Source organism: Benincasa hispida, chromosome 4, assembly GCF_027475165.1.
Source record: "Benincasa hispida cultivar pf3 chromosome 4, pf3_genome.v1.1, whole genome shotgun sequence".
Lineage (NCBI taxonomy): Eukaryota > Viridiplantae > Streptophyta > Magnoliopsida > Cucurbitales > Cucurbitaceae > Benincasa > Benincasa hispida.
The window spans coordinates 25679997-25704444 of NC_143481.1; the positions used below are offsets into that span (position 1 = coordinate 25679997).

General features: G+C 36.2%; 1 long non-coding RNA gene and 1 other non-coding gene across 6 annotated transcripts; one reads left to right on the forward strand and one right to left on the reverse strand.

Moving 5' to 3' along the window:
• Positions 1-5185: 5185 nt before the first annotated feature.
• On the forward strand, positions 5186-22507 carry LOC120076769 (uncharacterized). 5 transcript variants are annotated; one of them, XR_016529401.1, is made up of 6 exons: positions 5186-5581; positions 5659-5741; positions 5881-5915; positions 5999-6081; positions 18198-21457; positions 21957-22507. It is a non-coding gene; the product is annotated as an uncharacterized LOC120076769 (long non-coding RNA). The 5 variants fall into 5 exon arrangements; XR_016529402.1 differs by having other exon boundaries at positions 5188-5581; positions 5886-5915; XR_016529403.1 differs by having other exon boundaries at positions 5190-5581; positions 5822-5915.
• On the reverse strand, positions 18805-18911 carry LOC120076978 (small nucleolar RNA R71). The gene has a single exon (XR_005481721.1). It is a non-coding gene; the product is annotated as a small nucleolar RNA R71 (small nucleolar RNA).
• Positions 22508-24448: the final 1941 nt, after the last annotated feature.

The window sequence follows — 24448 nt, forward strand, 5'->3', positions numbered from 1 at the left end:
GTCTTAGGAAGAGCCTAAGACTAAACTTCGGAGAAGGAGTTCTCCATCTTAGAAGGATCCTAAGATTCATTAGTGAAGGGAGTTCGCTGACTCGAGAAAAGATATCATTGTGAGAGGAGTCTCACTCATCGTCGGAAGCCGAGGTGATCAACACTAATATTGTCAAGCTTAGGGGAAGCCTAACTACACTTGAGGGGAGTCTCACATCTAGGAGAAGCTAAGTACACTTGAGAGAAAGTCTCACATCTAGGAGAAGCTTAGGTGATCAGTGAGTTTAGCTCTACAATCATTGTAGTGGTCATGTATTATAGATAAGTACTACGTTTAAACTATTTAACTCTTTAATTTAGTGGATTATCTTTTTTGGACATACTGCACTCTGATGTAGGTGGTTCATCATCGAAATGGATTACCAATTTCTGTGTATCTTTACTTGTTTACTTGCAGTTAGTATTTTTGTTGTTTTAGAGGTTGTCAGTGCTTCCTGTTTAACATCCATATATCGAGTGACGAGTCACCCTAGCACTTTTTCAATTGGTATTAAAGCAGGTCACCTTTGTCAACAACAATTAACCCAGTTCCTTGTTGACAACGGGTACAGTTGAGGAGGAGTTGATAAGACTCTCTTTGTAAAATCCCATGAGAATTTTATGATTGTTCAAATTTATGTTGACGATATTATTTTCGGAGGGACGTCACAGGAGATGGTCGAGCTCTTTGTGAGACAAATGCTGGAAGGATTCAAGATGAGCATGGTAGGAGAAATGTCCTATTTTCTGGGATTTCAAATAAAGCAACTGAATGAAGGAATCTTTATCTCTCAAAGCAAATTTGCCAAGAGTTTAGTGATGAAGTTGGCTTGAAAAGTGCTAGTTTCAAAAGAACTCCAGCTTCAACTCATGTGAAAATATCAAAAGACTCAGTTGGAACTAAAGTCGATGAAAGTCTATATAGAAATATCATTGGGAGCTCGCTGTATTTAATAGCCAGCAGGTCAAACATTGCTTTTGTTGTAGTGTATGTGCCAGATATCAATCTTGTCCTAAAAACAGTCATCTACTTAGTGCAAAAAGGATAATCAAATACATAAATGGCACAAGTGAATATGGTTTACTGTATACGTTCGACACAAGTAGCGCATTAGCTGACTACTGTGATGCTGATTGGGCAGACAGCTCAGAGGATAGAAAGAGTACTTCTGGAGGTTGTATTTTCTTGGGTAACAACTTGATTTCATGGTTCAACAAGAAACAAAATTGTGTTTCCCTGTCGATGGCTGAAGCTGAATATATTGCAGTAGGGAGTAGTTGTACTTAACTAGTCTGGATGAAGTAAATCTTACTGGAGTATGATATCCCACAAGATGTCATGTCTCTTTAAGTGCGATTAATATAGCCAAAAATCCAATTCAACATAGTCATACCAAACATATTGACATCAGACACCACTTTATTCATGACCTTGTGAAAAGTAAGCAGATCAAGTTAGAGCATGTCAACACTAAAAATCAATTAGCAGACATTTTTACCAAGACGTTAGATGCTAAACGTTATGAGGCCCTGAGGGCAGATTTGGATCTTTGTGTTTTGAAGGCATGAAAATTAGATTTTTGGGCCATTCAATTGAGGATCTCGGCTGTCAAACATGTAAGCCCATAAAGTTATTTTTGTAAATACCCGCCTTAATGACGAATGTTGGGAGTTCTAGGAAGTCTAATAGTTTTATTTTCAAATTAATTTTTGAATTTAAATTGTTGGCAGATTAATCGTGGTAGGTCTCCTCATTGTATCGTGGGTTTGTCCTTTTCTCAACCGTCTCCTTACAAAATTTGTGTGCTTGCTTGTCATACTAATCTTCCTCTACTGGTGAGTACTCATCAAGGAACTCACACTTCTGACGGAAAAATTGTGAGATACAAAGAGAAGACCAAACGAAACCTGCATATGCCTAATGATGTTTCTTTCAATTCAATCAACAAATATGGAGTTCGTGTACGTGGGCTCCCTTCTCAACAAAATGAAATCAAAGTTCTTCCTCCCTCAGGAAAGAAAAAACACTCTAGGGCAGGATTGATTGACGAATCAAAAGGAAAGAAAAGGTAAGCTCTTCTGCCTTGACATTGTCTGACTTGATTGAACTGAGGAGAGAAATTCGTCCAAATATTGAAAAATCTACTTCAGGAAATTCTTCCAATCACATGCATGATTTTATAGCCACACCTAGAAAGCCTAATGAGATTGTCGACCCATTTGTCAATGATCAAGTAGAAGCTAGGGTTTCCTAGAGTAGATTAATTTCTAATGAAAATCTTGCATTTAGTTCGGGCACTGTTGAATCTACTGTTCATGCTTCTAATAATGTTTTAGGAAAAACTGTTGTTATTTCTAGTAGTTTTGAGTTTGATAATTTGTCTATACCTTTTGAGAGTACTGTTGAGACTGTTAATGGGTTAGTTGAAACTGAAGATGTTAATATCTCTGAAGAAAATATTTTAAAGACTATTGTTGAAAATATTGTTTATGCTTGCTCCGTGCTTGTTGCTATTGATTCACTAAATGCTCATGTGATTCCGATTGTGACTAGTACTAGGCCTAGTGAAGAGGCTCAAACTGTTGAAGAGAATGTCAAAACTCTGATTGAGTCTTCCTCTTTACCGAATTAAATATTTATGACTGATGTTTTGTTGACTACTGAGATTCCTTAGAATGTGAAACATGTTGCTTTATATGATGATGTTGCTAACTCCAGCGATCGAAGTCATGTGAATTCTCTTCATTCTGCTCATTTTGATGACAAAGACGATGAAGATGATATTACTATCGTAGAGCTTCGATCAAGAAAAACTATAATTGATGCCAATGTTTCTGGTGCTGTTAATGTGAATGTTGATGCCTCCTCTGAGACATATGAGAATGAATATGAGAAATCTGCTTCTAAGAAAGCTTTAAATTGGAGTTTTAAGAGCAGCTCGAACAATGATGATATTGGGTCTGCTCATGTCACTAGGGCCTCCACTCAGGCCAAAAGAAAACAACTAGCTACTTCCAACGTTCCCTCTGTGCCTTGAGATGGCATTTCTTTCCACTTTGAAGAGGGTGTCAACCTGTGAAAATATATTGTTAAACACATAATTATAGATAATAAAGAATTATCTGATCATACTGAAGAGTGTGTTGAGCTTATGGAGTTGATTCATGTTGCTGGACTTAAACGAACTGTCTTTAACTTGGGACCCTATTATCCTCAGCTTGTTCGTGAGTTTATTGTGAATCTTCTCTCTGGTTTTGCAGATTCAACCAACCTAGATTACCAGAGGGTGCATATTAGGCGTCATCCATTTGTTTTCTTTGCTGCTTTGACCAATCAATTTCTGCATTAAACGTGCATGAGAATGTGAAGAACAACTTCTTTCCCTAAGAGATTTAGTGTTTAAACTAACTAAAGGAACCCGTTCTACATTGCCACGAAGGGGTCAACTGCCTACAACTATTTTAAGTGTCAAATATGCCTTTCTGCATAGGATTGACATTTATAATTAGTGCCCCTCCTTTCATAAATTGGGCTTATCCATTACTCTTGCTATATCAAATAGGGACTTAAGCTCAGTTTAATTATGGTGTGTTTGTGTTGAACCAGATTAAAAGGCACATTGGGTCCACAACTTTTAAATTGCCTATTTGTTTTCCTTGCCTTATCTGTATTATTCTACTATCCTAGAAGCCTGATCTTTTCTCTCATACAGAACCTGTTGAGCCTTCTCTGAGTCTATTCTCCATCAAACTAAAGCTTCTATAGGGACAGCATGTTCCTAACCTACACTACCACCATGACTCATCATCTTCTTGGTCCAAAAGCTTTAATTGAGTATTCTTTTAGTAGTCGTATCCTTCACCTGCTATTAAATGAATCTTGTGATCTTAAGTCCGTGATGGAAAGACTTCAGGAGAGAGAGACTAAGGTTGATGAGATTCTACAGATTATGTGGTTTGTCTTGTCCAAGGATGGAGGGACTTCTTCTTCTCAACCGAGGAGTTGATTTTTTTTTTCTTTTAACGACCATAAAAGGGGAGTGTTTGGTTATGGTTATTTTTTCGGCTTTGCTTCTGGTTTTGCTATTTGATATTTTTTGAATATGATCTTTTGTCTGGGTTGGTGCTGCTTTGGACTTATGTTTTATGATTTGATTTGCTCTGAAAACCCTTGTTGTTTGGGCTTGTTTTATGGCGTTACCGGTGATGCTATACTTTTTGTCAAGCCTTTATTTGAGATATTTTTTGATGATGAATTTTTGTTTTCTTTCGTTCTACCTATTTAAAAAAAAATAAAAATATATAAGTCAAAGGGGGAGTTTGTTGGAGATTTATTTAGTTAGCTTTATATTTTTATAAGGCAGTGGTTTCTGAAATTTCTCAAATAAAGGCTTAACATCCGTCTGTGATGTCAGAGTATCTTCCTGCAGAATATTTTCTTTATCTAGAAATATCTGAATGTAATATTTTGTCTAGTATTTTCCTTTATTGAAGTGCGACCTTTCTATTTGAAATGGGGATTTGTTTCCTTTCTTGAATTCAACTACTTAAAGATAATTATGTTGTCCATTTAGGCCAGCCACATATTTTATTAAACAAGACGACTTTTGTTCGATGACCGATTTGTTCTTCATCGTGTTCTTGCTCCTTGATCATTATTCCGCTGTGCAAGTTCTTCATCCGTTGAAGTGCAATACCTTGAAGTGAATCACCGTCTTAGGGGAAACCTAAGTTATTACTACTAGAGAAGGGATTTTTAATCTTAGGGGGAGCTTAAGACTCAACTTCGGAGAAGGAGTTCTTCATGTTAGGAGGATCTTAAGATTAATCAGTGAAGGGAGTTTGTTGACTTGAGGAAAGATATCATCGTGAGAGGAATGTCACTCATCGTCGGAAGCCGAGGTGATTGACACTAATATTGTCAAGCTTAGGGGAAGCCTAAGTACACTTGAGAGGCAGTCTCACTGTGACGCCCCCCAAAGATCGTAAGGTAAAATCCGTCTTGTTCCCTTTTATTTTTGGGTTTGAAATTACATGGTAAGTGGTTAGGGGATTTTGGAATATATATATATATATATTATTTAGGAAAAGAGAGGAGGAGTTAGGGTTTAGTGGGGTAAATGGTTATAAATGTGGAGTTAATGAGCCCTCGGTTTGCGTGCAGTGAAAAGAAGAAAATTAAATTCTTTTTTATTTTTTTCTCTCTTTCTTCCTTCTTTCAGCCCTCGCGAGCCTTTTCTTCCCCAACTCTTTTCCAACAACCGCTTGTGGTTCGATAGGTCATCACCACCTCCTCACGCCTCAGTCTAGTCGTGCTTCATCTGCCGCTCGACCGTGGTTCTTCTGCTTCCAGCCGCGCGAGATTTCAGTTGCAAGTCCAGCCATGCCGCTCGACCGCTGCTCTCCATCAACCGCGCCGTGCGATTGCTGCTTTTTGCTAGTCGCGTTGCACGTTGACGCTCTCTGCCAGTCGAGTTTCTTCGATTTTTCGTTCTCGTTCTTGCGTTCGCCAGTCGTCGATCGCTTCTGTTCTGCCAAGAACTTGGTCTTTGGTGAGATTTAAGTTTTTGGTTTTTAGTTAATGGGTTTTGAATGCCTATTGATTTTGGTCTAATTTAAGTTTACTCAGGGTACGTTGTTGCTTAATACGGGGTTTCAAGATATTTTTTCGGTACTTTCCAACAACATCAAAGTTCTCTTGGGTGCCTTTTGGTAGGCTATAATGGTTGTTCTGATTTAAATCTTGTTTTCCCCAGTTGGTTTGATGAATATTTGTGTTAATTGGATTTTAGAATTGAGTTTTGAAACATTTCAATTTGGCTTATGACTGGTTTGGATTCCGTACTTGGAGCTCAGGTGTAGTTCTGGTTAAGTCGACATTTTTGGGTAAGTGGTTTGGAGACTTTTGGTGCATTTTAGGTGAGTTAGGTTGTGTTTATAAGGATTGACATTAAATTGGTTTATTCTAGGGCAATTCGAGCATTTGACTTAAGTCAGAGGGATTTGATTGATAGTTGGAGTTTGGTTGTTAATTGTTCGATATAAATTCGAGGTAAGTGGTTTACTACCGGTTTGCCCTCAATCTCAAGCATGTGTTACGTATTGGTTCCTTAGTTGGAATAAACTATTTTGATATGCATACTGGTCAGATGAGAATTTTGAAAGCTTACGCTTATGCCACTATATGTCAATGTTGTATGTCGTTACAAAGTTTGATGGGTAGATAAATTATGAATTGTTGAATGATCTTGGCATGATTTTTGAGCTTGTTTGCATGCTTATGTCTGTTTGAGATTCTAGTGACTGTTAGTGTTGCCATTGGGCTATGCCCATTGCATGTTGTGAGCCTTTAGGCCACACCCTATACTTATGTACGGTGTCCCTTTTGGGACCACCACTTATGTTTATGTTAGTACCCACTGAGGTCACTATTTATGAAAGCATACCTTCGGGTTCGTCCCTTATGCCTATGCCTATGCCTATGCCTACGCCTATGATGTCCTTGTGTACTTTGATCCAATGGAAAAACTAACAGATCACTGAGTGGCCCCAGTAGTGGGCCGCCTATGATGTCCTTGTGTACTTTGGTCCAATGGAAAAACTAACAGATCACTGAGTGGCCCCAGTAGTTGGCCGCTTACTGAGTATACTTTTATACTCATTCTTTTCTTTTCATGTTTTTCAGTAAGGGTAACGATAGACCGGCGCATGACAAGAGAGATCCTGGCCTGGTCATTTGGACGATTTACTGCTTCTGCACTTAGGATTCATGTATTGGAGTCTAGTTTAGAAGTTAGGCATTTTAGAATCTTCTGAAATATTCATTGATTTTATTTATTGATTATTTAATCGTTATTCATTTTAAAGTCAGGTTAGGGGTACCTCGAACGGTATTATTATTATTATTATTATTTATGTTTTCTCACCTTTGCTTATTTGAGCATTATTTAAATTAAATAAATTTTTTTATCTCTTTTATTTTATTATTCTTTGAGAAAATGTATTGCCAAGCCTATTGATGCGCAGAAATTGGAAGTCAATTTTTACTCGACAACCAAATCCCGTGGACGCATTATGCGATGCATGTTCCTAAAATATGCATTGATGATCATGCATCGATGGTCATGCGTTGGAATGAAAATTGCATCAACAGATGTATGCGATGACCATGCATCCTGCCACAAGTTTTCTTGTGTTCACGCCAAGTATAACATGAACGCAAATTTCTCGAGTAATCTGAGGTCGAACACAGGGACTTGTAACTATATGTTTGCGGTGATTGTGCATGTGGCGGTTGAATAAAAGAATGAAGGGGATGTTTCTAAATTAATCCTACTCCTACTCCTATCTAACAGACAACACAATGAAAATATACATGAGAGGTAGAAATGTGACAAACCTTGGCATGAAATAAATGAATAGGAAAACGGATAAAATGCGGAGATGTTTTCATTGCAACCCTTAAGAGTGACCGCAAGGGAACCTTAGTCAGCATCAGACTATGCTATCATGTTACAACCATGCACGGTAAGTTATTTTCCAGTGCTCCTAATCCTAAGACGCATGTGTTGCATGCAAAAGTGTCCATAGAGCTTATTCCTAAGTCTCTACACTTGTCCTATGTGTTGATGCATGATGCATGAAAGCAAGGTAATCGCATACAATCGTATCCTATCTCTAGGATGCATGCGATGCGTTAATAACAAATAGTGCTCATTCCTAAGCGCCTATCTCTCGTATTATGTGATCTAATCTGACTCTCCCTAGCCTAGATTCTGACCTGACTTTTCCAAGCCTAGATCATGTCCTTAGACTACCCTCTCGAGTATCCCTAATGGACGAATGAAGCATACATAATATAAGATAATCGCATAAACTTCACTGACCTACGGTTGCTACTATCCCTAGTGAACAACGCATACTTTGCTTAATGCGTTCAACCACTTACCCTCTCGAGAAGTTGATTGTTGCTGACTTTACTCATAGACAAGCAATGTGTTAGCCCATAGACAGGCGTTGCAACAACTTTACACTAAGCAAATAAGATTACTCACATACTCGCGCAACGCACACCTCTCGGCGGTTTGCTCATGCTTCATATCCCTAATCCACATGACTAAGTATACAACCCAAACACTTCCACTAAGTGTTGCAATGAAAGTAAAGATGCTAAGCAAAAAGATGAAAATGAAGTCGAAGGAATAGAGAGATGCATTGAAAACACATTGCATTAATTTCTTAATTCAAAATGTCATACAATACATTTAGAAAAAGAAAGGAAAAGGAATGATCGGTTGGAAGCAAAACTTTGCTTTCAGCGGATGCGTGTCAAGGCTGTCGGTGGTGCCATGGATGAGTGGAGGAGCTGACTCTCTCGAGATCTAACTCCGATCGAAGGCTCCGGTTGTCACTCGGAATAGATGAAGGAAGTGAAGAACTCTCAGCGTCTTCTCACGCATTTTATCTGGATCACGGGGACAATTTCCGGGTGAGGGATAATCTCCGGATCCCCAGGATCCTCCTCAGATGCTTGGAATTATGCTCATCGGCTTCTATTTATAGAGTTTGGATCGCCGACAACATTAATTGGACTGCTCCGAGTCTGACGTTCGACGCGTTTGTCCTTTTTGAACCTCTGCTACCAACGACATGGTAGGTGAAATATCAGCATCAGCTTTGGATTTTCTTGAGGTAGATGCGTTCATTCCACCTACCTTGCGTTTATCCCACTAGAATGCATTGTCGCGTAGCCGCAATCATTCAATGACCGCATTCGCTTAACACCGCAACTTTACATGATGTCCGCAATCACCTGACGAGCGCAACTCCCATGTGATGGACGCATACGGCTGATTACCGCAACATCCATGCATTGATTGATGCGTTTGCCTTGCAATGGAGTGTTTCTCCGCATGCGGTTGTCTATGCGTTGGTCCGGTTTCAGTGTTTGCATTAATTTCCTGCATTGGCTACAAAGATAGAACATTGAACGCACAATTAATGCAAAATACTGGGTTAGCTGAGATTCGACATGCTGATCAGCGCAAACTATATTCTCGTGAATTCCTAGCATGATCGACGCAATTTCTGCCTAATGTCCTTCATAATTCTAAGTAAAAGGCCTAAGATGACATGCATTTCTGCATGTCATCTCACCCCCACACTTAATGCTGTGATTGGGGGTGTACATGCAATCATGCATTAGACATGGCTTAAGCTATGCATTTACGCCCATGCATCTGAGGTCATGCGTTAGAGTGAAAATGCATTAATCTAGTATGCAATGACCACACATTCCTAGTTTTCTTACGCTCGCGCCAAGTATAACCCGAATGCAAGTTTCTCGGGTAATTCGAGGTCGAACACAGGGACTTGTCACTCAATAATGCTTGTGAAGCAATGCGTTTGAGGCGACGAATAAAAATAAAATAAAGAAAGTTTAATGGATTTACATACTACTCCTACTCCTATCTAAACAGATTGAGCAATAGAAGACTTGCGATGAGAATAGGTAGATACACAACAACCATTAATGCATAGTAATGTTTATTATCTTAAATCGCTCGAGTATTCCCAGCTCGTCACACTAACGCATCACATACCTCTTGGTGGTTAGCCGCATAACTATATCTCTATAGTGCATGGTTGCGTCGAACATAAGATTGTGCCTTTCTCTAGGAACAATGCATACTTTGCTTTAGTGCGTTCCATCTCTTACCTTCGCAGGCAGTTAGACGCATCTAATTACTTATAGACAAGTAATGCAACAACCCATAGATAAGCGTTGCTACAGCCTTTCACCAAGAAAAGAGGATTAACTCACTATACTCGCACAACGCACACCTCTCGGTTAGTTGCTACATGTGTCCTATCTCTAAGTTACATGATTAAGTATACAATCTCTTTTGATAAATAAACTATGAAGGTAAATGATGATAAAGATAAAGATGATGAAGAAAATAGCATTGAAGGAATCAAGATATGCATTGATAACAAAATGTCTTAATATCTTAAGCTAAAATGTAATACAATACAGAGGTTAGAGGAGAAATGAAGGACTCTACGTCAAGGCTGCCGGTGGTGCAATGGATGAATGGTGGAGATGTCTCTTTTGAGCTTTATCTCCAGCGAAAGCTCCGGTCGTCACTCGGTTTGATTTGTGGAGGTGAAGAATTCTCACTAAAAATCTTGCTCAAGCTCTCATCTGTGATCGCAAACCTCTGCCTTGAGGCAGAAGTTCGGATGCTTTGAAATGAAGATCAAAGGGGCTATTTATAGGGTTTAAACGTTGACAGCTATCATGATTACGTTATGTCTCACTGCTGCCTTTGTAGCAGTATGGGCAATGCCACATTGTCTTATCTTGTTAATACTCCCAAGGTATGCGTTCGAGCTTGATTCAGCTGAAGTATCAACGTGTTCTACCCATCTTGCGATCGTCCTTCTATTATGGTTGTCACTCCGTGGCCGCAATCTCCAATTGATCATCACATTCGCTTGATCACCGCAACTTCCATGCGATGGACGACAACTTCCTGCGATGGATGCATTCGATCACTGCAACTTTCATGCGATGGACGCATTCGATCACTACAACTTCCATTCGATGGACGCATTCGATCACTGCAACTTCTATGCGATGGACGCATTCGATCACTGCATGCATTCGTCTATGCGATAGCTCGGTTTTCAGCGCATGCGTTTATCTTTGCGGTCACCTGGCTTCAGCGCATGTGTTTGTCTTTGATTGCTTATTTCCAACGCATGTGTTTGATTCCTGCGATAGCTACAAAAATAGACACTTTGGCACGGAGTAACGCATAATATTGGGGTCAGTGAGGATTTAGGTGCTAATCGACGCAAAACTCAATTTTTCGCAATTTTCAAGTATTATCACCGCAATTTCTATTTGTTAGCCCTCATGATTCTAAATAAAAGGCTTATAATATCTGACATTTCTGCCAGTTATCACCTATGCATGCATAAAGTAGCGTCCTAGAAACATATTAGAAATTTGGATCATTACACTCACATCTAGGGAGAGCCTAGGTGATCAGTGAGTTGAGCTTTACGTGAGTTACCATAGTGGTTGTGTATTACACATAAGTATTGCATTGTAAACTGCTTAACTCTTTAATATTAGCGGATTATCTTTCCTGAACATACTACTCCCCAGACGTAGGTGGTTCATCACCGAACTGGATTATCAATTTTTGTGTGTCTTTACTCGTTTACTTATAGTTAGTATTTTTATTGTTTCATTGGTTGTCAGTGCTTCCTGCTTAACATCTGAATGTCGAGTGATGAGTCATCCTAGCACTTTTTTCACTTGGCTACGAGGAGAGGAAAGATACTAATTGATTTTTTTAAAAAAATTTTGTTTAAGAAAATTTAAATATGATTTTGTGTCTTGTATTTTGTAATTTATTTTTCAATTCGGTGTTTGAAGTTTTAAGATAAGTATAGAGACATTCCATGAAATGCCTTTAACAATGTCTCTAGGAGACGTTTTTCACTTTTATTATTGTAATAACTCCAGAAAAAGAAATGAAATTATATTATTCATGAATTTTGTTATTTATCTTTAAAGAAATGTATTTCCAGTAGGAGAACCAATGAAATAGTGATAAAAATAGGGAAATTGCTGGAATGGACCTAAAAAGTAAAAACTTAAAAGAAATCACACTTTAAAAAGATGTTTTTACTGCCCTCTTCAGTGATTCAAAATTCATTTTTAACTTTTAGGTCATAAAAACATTAAAGGTCTAAAATATGGTACTTTACTTTTATACTTAAGTCTCTCTTTTCTTAATCTCGAAAAAAAACAAAAAGGCTATCTATGATTATTTTTCTCTTGGTGTGGTATTAGCCGTCACACGACCATCCTGATCAATGAGATCATTGTTGCTTTGGTAACATTATTTCCATTGGACTAAGATAAAAATATACCTGTGCATGGATAAAATCTTAAAATTGATCCTAACGTAAGTTTAATAATCATTTACACTCCGTTTGATAACTATTTTATTTTTTTTTTAATTTTTATTTTGATAACTAAATCTATAGACACTACTTCCACTTTCAAATTTCTTCGTTTATTATTTACTTTTTACCAATAGTTTAAAAAACCAAGCTAAAATTTGAAAAACTAAAGAAAGTAGCTTTTAAGAAGTTGTTTTTGTTTTTGGAATAATTGGCTAAGAATTCAACCATTGGACTTAAGAAAGATGCAAATCATTGTAACAAATGGGGAAAAAATAGGTTTAATTTTCAAAAATAAAAAATAAAAAACAAAATGGTTACTAAACAAGGCAGTTTTTCATTTTTAAAATTTGAAAATTAAGTTTAACACTCATTTCACCTCTAGTTTTTTTGATTTATTATTTATTTTTTTACCAATGTTTTCAAAAACCAACTCAAGTTTTAAAAACTAAAAAAAAAAAAAAAAATTAATTTCAAGAACTCAACTCTTTTATTTAAAAAATATGAACACTATTGTAAGAAATTGAGAGGAAATAAACTTAATTTTAATAATGAAAAATGAAAAACTATTTTTGTGTTTTTTATTTTTGAAAATTAAAACTCTAAACACAACATCTACTTCTAAATTTCTTACTTTGTTATCTAATTTTTTACCAATATTTCAAAAACCAAGTCAAATTTTAAAAACTAAAAATTAAAAAAAAAAAAAGTTTTAGTTTTAAGAATTTGGTTAAGAATGTTGGGTTTTATGTCCTAAAACTCATGGTTTTGTAAACAATAGAACTTATTCTGAAAATTCAATAAATTGTTATTGAATAGATGTTTTGCTTTTAGAAATCCAATAAACCTAAAAAATTCCTTGACTATTACATGAATACTTAAACTTTATATGAAGATATAAAAGTGGATCAGGTTCGAGTAAATAGCCAAAATGATCTATAGTATATGAATAAGGTTGGGTACCTTATTCTGGTAACATTATTGGATGCGTCCTGCTCCGTAGTTGTTACAAAAAGTTGTAAAGTGCTACAAACGAAGTGATCTTAATTCGTACATGTTTGGACATGAGGAGTGGGGGTGTCCCTGTGCAAAAGAGTTTGTACAAGATTGGTCCACGAAATTAGTCACTCTTACTTTATAATGTTGTTTACTATTTAAGACTGACTATTTCAAAGCGATGACCTAGGTAACTTGACCATAATCTCGAGCTAACTATGAATTCATGTTTATTCGATATTATTCTTAGATTTGCATAGGTGAGAGTTGGCTCAACAGCGTCGGCTCAATAACCCCCATTTCAAGGGTATAGACTGGATAGATAGTTGGGGACATAGGGTGCAAGATAGAATTCAGTCCTACTTGTTGTTAGGGATAATAGAGAGGTTGTTCCCTTAAGTGCTGATTCTAAGTCTTGAATAAAGAGCCCCACCCTCTCATTGGCCCAAGAGGGACTCGATTTTATTGATTGGATCACAAAAAAAAAATTGTTCATTAGAGGATCAGTGGGACTTAAGGAACAAGTGAAAATTTTGAAGGTAAAACAAATATTTGACCCAACCATTATTACAAACAACCTGTGAAGGGGTTAACTTATTAATCATGGTTATATCAAATGGACATAATATATCTACAATGATGAGAGTTCAACTATGGGCTTTAATGGAGTGACCCATTAACGAATGGGGACTAGTTTGGTCTAATGAGTTTAGCCGATTAATCTTGGATCGTTGGAGCCCATGATCTGTAGGTCCACGAGGTCCCCCTACTAGCTCGAAAATGGATTAGCTCTAGAGTAGCGTGATAAATGAATTTGAAATATTCAAATTAGAATTAAACGGAATTAGAGAATAAATATTTAAATATGATTTAAATATATGAAGATGGATTTGTGTAAAATTAATTTAATATTAGATATTAAGTTAATTAGAATTATTTAAATAATTATTTATTAATTTTATTAGAAAATTAATTTATGAAATTAATTTGTAAAATTAATAATTTTGATTTTTTGAAACAAATGTGATTTTAAAATCAAATTTGGAATTTGGAAATGGAAAAAATGGTTTTTCCATTATCATCTTCAAGTAGCTCACCCATAACCCACCATCTTTAAGCTTCAATTACTCCAAGCATGAGTTGCATCTCATGTAGCTATTTTTCTTGCATGATGGTCTGCAATATATGAAGAGATTGGAGTGAATTTGAGGCAATCCAATTGATAGAATTTTGCTGAAAATTCGGGTTGAAGAAGGAGTTCTTCAAGTGGGTTGCTGCCGAGCTATTCTCCAAGTTCCCTTAATTCCAGCTTATTTTGAGTCCCACAACTCAATCTAGAGTACCAAGAGAATAGTGGGGAAGATCTTATGGTGGTCTACAACAAGATTTGGAGAGATTTGCAACTGAAAATCGAGATTTCAAGAGTTCTTCAATGTATGACTTGAAACCCATTTATTTCTGCAAGAGCATGCATTATATTCAGTCAAAATTAATGAATTAGAGTGCTTATCGATCCTTTTCTCTTTTCTGCGTACTGATACAATCCAACAATTGGTATCAGAGCATCATATAAACATTCAATTCGGTTTAATTTTGGTGTGGTGGGTGTTTTTCATGAGTTATATGAAACTGCTACACTAATATAGTTTTTCGAGTTTTGGCATTTAATTTCTCTTTGATTTCTCAATTAAATTTGTAATTGGCTCTTGTTTGATGAACTTATATGTGTTCTCAAGAGTCTGTAATTTATTTGGAGTCATTAGAGTTGAAATTAAGCTGGAATTAAAGAAACAAGTGAAGAAGACCGAGTTGCAGATTCTAGTTTTTTAGCCTTTGTTCATATCGTCATTGAGGTTTAGTGCTAGACGATCATTTAGCTTCAGGCGTTAGACGATGTGAAGAAAAGCTAGACAATCATGTAACTTCGGGTGTTGAGCATTGAAGTGTTGTGTGCTAGACGATCATGTACTTGCAGGAGTTAAACGATACGTTGAAGTGTTATACGATGGCGCTACACGATCTTGTAGCTTCACGTGGGAGCTAAACGATGCGTTGAAGTGCTATGCGATAGCACTACACGATTGTTTACCTTTGTGCGGAAACTAAACGATGCGTTGAAGCGCTATGCGATAGTGCTACATAATCGTGTAGCTATGCTGTGCTAAACGATCAATGAAAGGCGGTATATGATGTGCTCAGCGATCTTGTAGTATTTGACCGGCGTTAGACGATAGGGCTACATGATAGTGTTGGACACTAAACGATTGTGTAGCGTTGTCTGGCACTAGACGATGGCATTATGCAATAGATAGAAGACACTGCACGATCATATAGCTTAGTCAGGTGCTATGCGTTAGCTGCTACACGATCAAGTAAAGACTAAACGATCAGACAAACGCAAGACGATGGTCGTCAATGCTAAATGATGAGCCTTAGCGAGATATTGAGCATGGTGTGAGAGCAGTCAGTTCAACCGGTTCTCTTGAGGTCTGGTCCGGTTCAGACTCTGCTGGTCCAATTCAAGCATTTTGGTTCGGTTCGGAGCGATTCGAGCAATTCGGAAGCGGTTGAGAAGCTGTTTTGTAATAATTAGGCTCTTGCTTGTTTTTGTCAAAACTAAAACCATATCAATCTGTGTTTAATTATTTATGCATTTGATGTATGTTATAATTAAATAAATCTTGTATGTGCATATAGCATGCCATGTAGATTTAAAATCTCACCATAGGAAGCATGTTACATGCATTGAAAGTATGTTATAATTTGTTATAATATATAGTATGCATGTTAGGGTTTCTTGTATTTAATAATTGTTATATTAAATATTGAATGTCTTTATGTATGTTGTGGATGTTTAGCATGTCTAAAAGTTTTATTAACTTTTATAAAATTGGGTTAGACATTTAAACTCCATAACAAAGAACAGTTGCATGCTCACGTAGGTTAACCACTCGTTTTAATAGTTAAAATAGGTCGTTAAATTTGTAAAAATCGAGTTACAAACTCAATCGGTATATAATCTTGTAGAAGGCTGGGGGTATTTAAGTTGATGGTCTACGAAACACCTCCTACTTGGGGATTATAGTCGAATTATTGAGCATTGGTAACCGATTTTATGAGCATACGTGAGCGATGTGAGGCAATAAAACGATTTATCACCTAGACATCGTAGGTTGAAATCTATTTATAAGTGTTATACTTGGATAAAAAACATAGACTTAGGGTTATTTTTATTAGTCGAGAAAGAACATAAGTATAAATTTACCCTTTTAATAGAACACTTCAGTGGTAGTTCAATAATTAGTATATGATAAAGTTATTTGAAAACTTCAGTGGAAGATTAATAACATATACGATATGTTATTAACTCTTACGTCCCTAAGAGTTCACAATCTAGATTTAAGCGGTACTTCGTGTCACCCTGGAAATGACCTCCATTCGGAAAGTATTTTTCAGCTTAAATTTAGATTTCGGTGAATAAGAGGAAGCTGTTCGAACAGAAATCAAGTATACGATTTCAACTGCCACGTCTCCACATAGTTCACATCGTGAGATTCGTATGACGCTTCGTGTCATCCTGAAAATGACCTCCATTTGGAAAGTGGAAGTACGAGTCAATACTAAGGTGAATGGGGGAAGTAGTTCATAGTAAGTGGGTGAAGAAAATATGTCAACATATCCTGTAGTCTCTTCCGTTAGTTTGGACAGTGAGATTCCTATGTTACGCCTACTGGTTAGCTTTAAGCGGCCCTTTTCTAGTTGTTTAACGACGGTTATCCCTTCGGAGGGTTGCAACATAGGATTTGGAACAAGTTAAGCTTCAGAGATGGATTCGATTTCTTAGGTCCATTCCGATCCTTGACTCTCTACTTCGATAACATAGTTGGGACCGACCTCTGACGTCTGAAAACGGAGGGTTACACTAACAGAATTATTAAGTGTTAATAATTTTTGACCAAAAGCGGTACCTAAATGACTATCGAAATATGAGTTATTCTGGAGATAGTATTTAGTCAAGAATATCTTGCTGTAGTTCGTTGCAAAAGAATAATCTTGGTATATTATTAATTTTGCTAAAACTTGATTGGATTTTAAAGCAATTCACTTATAGAATTTGTTTATAATTTCAGAATGACGAGTTCAATAATACAATTATTGGCAATGGATAAACTGATTGGGGATAATTATGTGACCTGAAAATCAAATTTAAACATGATACTTGTGACCGAGCTTCTTATCCCTATTTCCATTGTTGTTTTGTATTCTGACTTATTTATAAAATGGAATTTGCATCTCTACATCTGTTTAATCTCTTCACATTGCGCATGAGTAACTAAATTTCTTAATGGGTTGAGAAGCACTTAGCTAGCATGACCTAAGATCTTCATTTTATGTGATCATCTTGTCTTATGTATGCGTCCATCACCCTTTAGGGATACTTGAAAGAGTAGTCTAAAGAAAGAACTTAGACTTGAGAGAGTCAGGTTAGAATCTAGGCTTGAGAAAGTCAGATTAGAACTGCATAAGCAAGAGATAGAGACTTAGAGATAAGTTATGTTTGCTATCATGCATCGCATGCACCCTAGAAATAGGATATGATAGTATGCGGTCGCCTTGTGTATGTGTGTATCATTCATCATCGCATAGACAAGTATAGATGTTTAGACATAAGTCCTATAGACATTATCGTATACATCGCATGCATCCTAGAAATTAGAAGTTATAGCATTTGCATTGAGAGATGACATGCTGTTGTGTGTGTGTAGCATGATCGCATAAATTGAACGCAATCTTAGGAAGTGTTAGCTAAATTCTTTCTCAACTCGTTCCCTACATACTCATTGTAACTTTCACTGTCATCGACCCTTTACTCAATTCTGCCGCATATGATCTATACTTAAAACAACACATCAACCACTTATTTGTATTTGTCACCGCAAAGTAATCAAAATTTACCAACGCATAATAACTCAGTAGTCCCTATGTTCGACCCTGGACTTACCAGGAAACCTAGTAAGATTTATACTTAGGTTTTACTAGGAAAACTTGCATGTGTAATGCATAGTTCACCATTGCAATTTCACATCATTATTTCATCACATTCACAACGCATCAAGTTTTTGGCGTCGTTTCCAGGGATTACGGTAGTATATATTACGCTAACGGTAATTTTCTTGATTTACTTTGCAGCTTTCAACCTCTGTGCACTGCCCTCCTTTGGTAAGGGAAGAACCGGGCGTCGTACGAGCGAAGGACAAGATCCTAAGACCAACTACGACCCAGAGATTGAAAGAAATTTCCGAAAAAGAAGAAGAAACAACCGCCGACAATAGCAAGAGAGAAATCCCAACATGGTGGAGCAACCAGAAGACAGAGCACCAAACGCAGATAATTTCATGGCGAACCCCATTCTCCTGGCGAATGACTGCAATAGGCCCATTCGGGACTATGCATCGCCCAACCTCTATGATTTCTCACAGGAATCATGAGGCTAGCCCTGGACGGATCGAGGTTCAAGATGAAGCTGATTATGCTGTAGATGATTTAGACTGCCGAACAGTTTGGTGGAAGACGTGGCGAGGATCCGCATGCCCATCTCCGAAGTTTTATTAAAATTTGCAATATGTTTGTGTTCCCAAACATTTCAACTGAGGAGGTTCAACTAATGTTGTTCCCATTTTTATTATACGATCAAGCAAGGAAATGGGCCTATTCTCTCGAACCAGGGGAGATAACATCTTGGGAATAAGTAGTTGAGAAGTTCATGAAGAAGTACTTCTCCCTGACAGAGAATGCAAGAAGGAGGAAGTTGATTACAAATTTTAAACAGGATATTTACGAATTGCTCAGTGATGCCTGGGTGAGGTTTAAGAGACTAGTGCGAGATTGTCCGCACAATGGCTTACCTGATTGTCTCCAAATGGAAATCTTTTATCACGATTTAAACCTTGCATCGTAGACGGCTACCAATGCGACAATAGTTGGAGGTCTGCTGGACAAAACGTATGACGAGGTGAAAAATATCCTTGATCGCATTTCGAAGAATCACAAAAACTAGAGGGAAAGCGATCAATGACTTAGAATTAAAGAAGGTGACGCAAGTAATGAGTCCATCGCATCCCTACAAAATCAAATGAATACAATGATGAATCTAATACAAGGCATCACAATCAGCGGCTCGGGAACACATCAAGGGCAGGTCAACACAATCGATCAAACGAGCGCAAGTTGTGACACTTGCGGAGAAGTCCATGCGATGGAAGAGTGTCCGAGGAATCCATAATTTGTTTATTTCGTAAAAAAGCTGCGATATCTAATTTTGTGAGGTTTGTCGTGGTAATATTATCACAAAACATTATATTTATATCAAAATTTTAATATGTATCAAATATGCAAAATAACATGTAATTTATTAATTATAATAAATATAAAAAAAACCCACCTACCTTTAAAACTTACCTTCAACGGGGAAAACAATAGAGCTCGTGCTGATAACGTGTTGTAAAATTAAGGAGCACAAGGGGAATATGGATATGGATAAGATATTATATGATAATAAAATAACTAAAATTATACAATTATGAAGATTGGAAAATTGGAAATGGGAAAATATATGAAATTCTCTTTTTTTCAACTCACCAATGTGTGCTTTTTTCATGATCCACCTGTTGGGGTTGATGCTCTAAATCTCGTAGGGTCCCATAGTTTGTAATTGTAATGTATAAACATTTTATTTATGTAATAAAATATGTGATGTTTTATTTCAAAATTAGTTGCATTAACCACAAACCAATAAACTAACATTCAAGGTTATCTTTGTAGCTTAAACATGTATGTAGAGACATATAGGTGGATCATGTTTAAGTGATAACCTAAATGGTATGTAGTAGATGGATAAGGTTGGATACCTTATCCTAGTGACACTACGAGTATGACCCACTTTGTAGATGTTACAATTGTTGTAAAGTGCTACAAATGATCTGATCCAAATCATTCATGTGGAGATATGTGAGCGGGGATATTCTATACAAAGAAGTTTGTATAAGACCGGACCACGAAGTGTTTAGTTTCATTATATAACGTCATTCATAATTGAGACTTTCATTTCATTAGGATGATCATAGGTAATATGACTTGGATCCTTATTGAGTTGTGAACTCCTGCCTATGAAAACGATCTTTTGATTTGTATAGGTGAGAGTGGCCAGATCACCGACTCAACAAGCCTACCAATTTGGGGATTCGTCTGATTGGGGAACTGGGAATACAGCTACACAAGTAGGAATTCACTCCTTCCCCAATGTTGAGGTAAGTAGATAAATTGCTCCCCTAAGGGCTGATTCCAAGGCTTGAACAATGTGGCACCACACCCTCTCCTAGCCCGAGAGAGGTTTGATCATATTTGGACATGATTTATTGTTCATTAGAGGGATTGGTGGTATTTAAGGAGTTAGATGTAACTATAGGGGCAAAACGGTAATTTTGGCTCAATTGTACTTATGAGCAATTTGTGAAGGGTCATCATACTATTGATTGGTTATATCCAATGGACATAGAAATATATCTGTAGTGCAAAGAGTGCAGTTGTCGGTCTTTAGTGGAGTGCCCAACATTTAACGAATGGTGAATAATTTATTAAAGGAGTTTAATTAATTATTCACGTGCCATTAAAGCTTCAAGCTACAGGTCCATGAGGTCCCCTCTATAACTCAACGGGAATTAATGAGAATCAATCTTTGGATTAATTTGAATTGTTAAAATCAATTGAGGGAATTTTATAATGTATTTGATATATTATAAAATTTATTTGAGAGGAAATAAACATTTGAATAGGATTCAAATATTAATTATATGAATTTGATTCATATAATTAAATTTAATATAAATGAGATTTATATTAAATAGCATTGTTAAGAGAATATATGTTATAGGTTATATTGTATTTGATACAATATAGAATCTATAGGTTATGTGTCATAGATATAACATATAGTTTAATATATATATGTGTGTGTGTGTATGTATATATATTATGTGATAAGGTAGTTACCATATAAATATATATTAAAATAATTGATAAAAATAAATTAATTTAATTTAATTATTTTAAAAATCATTTTGGAAGGGAGTTGTAACTCTCTTCCCTTATTTTCTCTCTAAAACGTGGTAATAGGGAAGAAAAGAGAGGTAGTTCTTCTTCCTGTTGTGTTTTTTTCACAAGTGTAAGATAAACAGAAGAGTTCTGTGAGAGGATATGGAACATATCTTTTCCTCTCTATATTCTCAAATCTCTCTCTTCCAAAATAGCCAGAGCCCAAAAAACTCCTAGATTCTCATCTAGAGAATACAAAGGAAACATTCGTGGTGATGTCTTTGTTGAAGGTTAGATGGTTCGAGATTGATCGTGACAAGATTCAGAGAAGAAATTTCGTGAAGAAGAGTTCTTCAAAGGTAAGATTTCTAAAACCCTTTCTTTCCTGTTTTATGTTTTAAGCATGTTGCAATTATCTTTTAAATGCATAATTTGTTTGTTTTTGCTTTAAAATTTATATTTTGTAAGTTTTGGGTATTTGGTTCGATCCCATGCTTCTGTTCAAGGACCTTCAATAATTCATTCCGCTCAAGAACCTTCAATGGTTGCTTCAATTGGTATATTATGTAAATTTTGGGAATTTGATTCGATCCCAGATTTCTGGCCAAATTTTTCCAAAATTTTGATTTAATTTTACAGTGTTCTGGTGGGATTTTGTATTCTGTAATTCATGTGATGAATATTCTATGGAATGTATGATTTTTCGATTATTGGATGTTTTCAAGATTGGACTGTATAGATTTATCGCTTTCTTTTTATAAATTAGTATGTGAGGGCCCATGTTTTGGGGCATTTAAATGTGATTGAGTTTATATTTAAAGTTTTGAGTTGTTCGTGCTATTCTCGATGTATTTTTAGGAGAAAACGAAGTCCACTTTGGAAGAACAAGAAAGTTCGTTTGTTTGTTGCTAGGCGATTTCTGTTATGCAATGGCACTTGGTGTGAGATGCTATGTGATAGCACTGTGCGATCGTGGCTATGCAATAATGCTATGCAATCGTGGTTATGCGATAACCCTATGCAATCGTGGATATGCGACAACACTATGTGATAACACTATGCAATCGTAGCTATGTGATAGCTTTGTGCTATTGTTGCTATGTGATAGCATTAGATGATCGTTGCTATCCGATAGCATTATACGATAATGGCTTGACGTGGCATTGGATGTTCATTGCTATGTAATGGTTGCGGGTGATGTTGGATGGTTCGGGTCGAGAATTTCAAGACCCAGTTCACTTGTTTCGAATCGGTTGATTCTTTTTTTTTTCCTTGATAGTTAGTTTTATATTTTCTCTTAGGTGTCCAATCCCGATCCGTTAATTATTTTTAATTTATACATGTGATGTATGAATTTCATTTAATATATGCCATATAGTATAAAATCCCACTATAGGTTATGCATTTAATTTTCATGCATAATTTATATGATAATTGTTATAATATATGTTTAGATGCATGTTTTAATTTACATCATACTCATGCATCTTATAATATAAATGTTATAATATATGCATGCATGCATTACTAACATATACATGCATCATTTATATTATAAGAGTTATAATATACAGTATGAATGTATGTTTAAAGTATGTTATTAATGATTTCATTACTTTACTATATAATTGTTATGTATGTTAGTAATAAAATGAAATTGCATGAAGCATGTCACCACTTTAGGGTGTAAATGATAGGTGTAATTACTAATATATCTATCCACATCTCTACCCGCATTACCGGAATCTAAATCAAATGGGTCTTGTATAAGGCCAGCACACTGTTGGATTTATAATTGTTATAAAATTACCTAAGTTTCCTTATGAATGGTTTTAATTTATTTCATTTACTTATAATTGTTATAACAAAATGATATTAAAAATTAAAATCAATAATTAAGAGTTGCATGTAAATCTTAGGTTAAAATCATTTTTTAAAATTGTTTTAAAACATGATTCAGATAGAGCTAAGATCATATTTTTTAATGAGATTATAAATATAAGTTTAATCTTTTAATCGGTTTAATAGGATTAGATTGATTCTTAATAAAAGTTTAATAATATAACAAATGTATCTATAAGGAACCTTTTGTCTAAGATGAGTTCTGTCTAGGCTGGTATATATAAGTTGATGGAAATGTAACACCCCTACCTGGGAACTTACCTGGAAAGATGAATTAGATTTGTTACAAGCATGTAAGTTTGATGAAAGTTTGTTAAAGAGTTTAATGAACTTTAATCAAAATTGTTTAAATTATCCAAAGGTAAGTGTTATTTTTTGGGCAAATTAAACAAACACTTAGTTAAAATTAGTAGCCGGATTTTTCTAAGTTAATTAACCCTAGGTAAGACGCTCAGTGGGAGGAAAATTGGTATATGATACTTCATTTCATCATCTTCATGTTTCTCTTTAAAATTCACATCGTGAGGTCTATATTCGGCCTCGAGGCACCATGGGTGTCTCCCTACGGGTGACATTTGTATATATCAATATCAAGGTGAATGGATAGAGTATTTATAGTAAGTGGGAGCGGGACGTGTGACAACGCATCTCTCGGTCTCTCTCACTAGTTTGAAGTAAAGTTTCATGCATGGCCTCGTGGCACCGTGGGTGTCCCCCTAATAGAAAAGGTTGCTTTAGTTTCATGTCCCAATCAATTTTTTTCCTACGATTAGCTCATTGGGGTGGAACTCTAGGATCTACAATGAGGGGTTACACTTACAAGAATTGTTAAATGAGTTTAACAAATTTTGGACTGAACAATGGTGACTAATAGTGATAATAACATGGAGTTATTCTGTCTATTGGTTGAGAATGTCTCATTTCAGTGAACAGACACTTGATCATCCTACGGTGACTTTTGTCCTGCCTCACTGAAACATCATTGCAAAATAGATGTCACTTAGGGTACATTAGATATTTTGCTAAAATTGATTGGTTGTCTTGTTGGTTTAATGCAAATAAACTAATTATAAATAATTTTTATAGTTTCAGCAAATTTATTTCACAATGACTTATGTGACCTTAAATCTACTCGACCCTAATAAATTAACAGGCGAAAACTACACTTCATGGAAAAACACGATCAACACAATACTTATAATCAATGACCTTCGTTTTGTCTTGATGAAGGACTATCCTCCCATTCCTGCTCCAAATGCTGCTCGAAATATTCGAGAAGCATACGATTGTTGGACACGACAAACAAAAAGGTCCAAGCATATATCTTGGCGAGTCTTTCCGAAGTCTTGGCCCAGAAGCATGAGCCCATGCTCACAGCCCGTGAGAACATGGAGTCCCTGAGGAGAATGTCTGAACAACTGTTCGCACAGCTCATGCATGATGCTCTT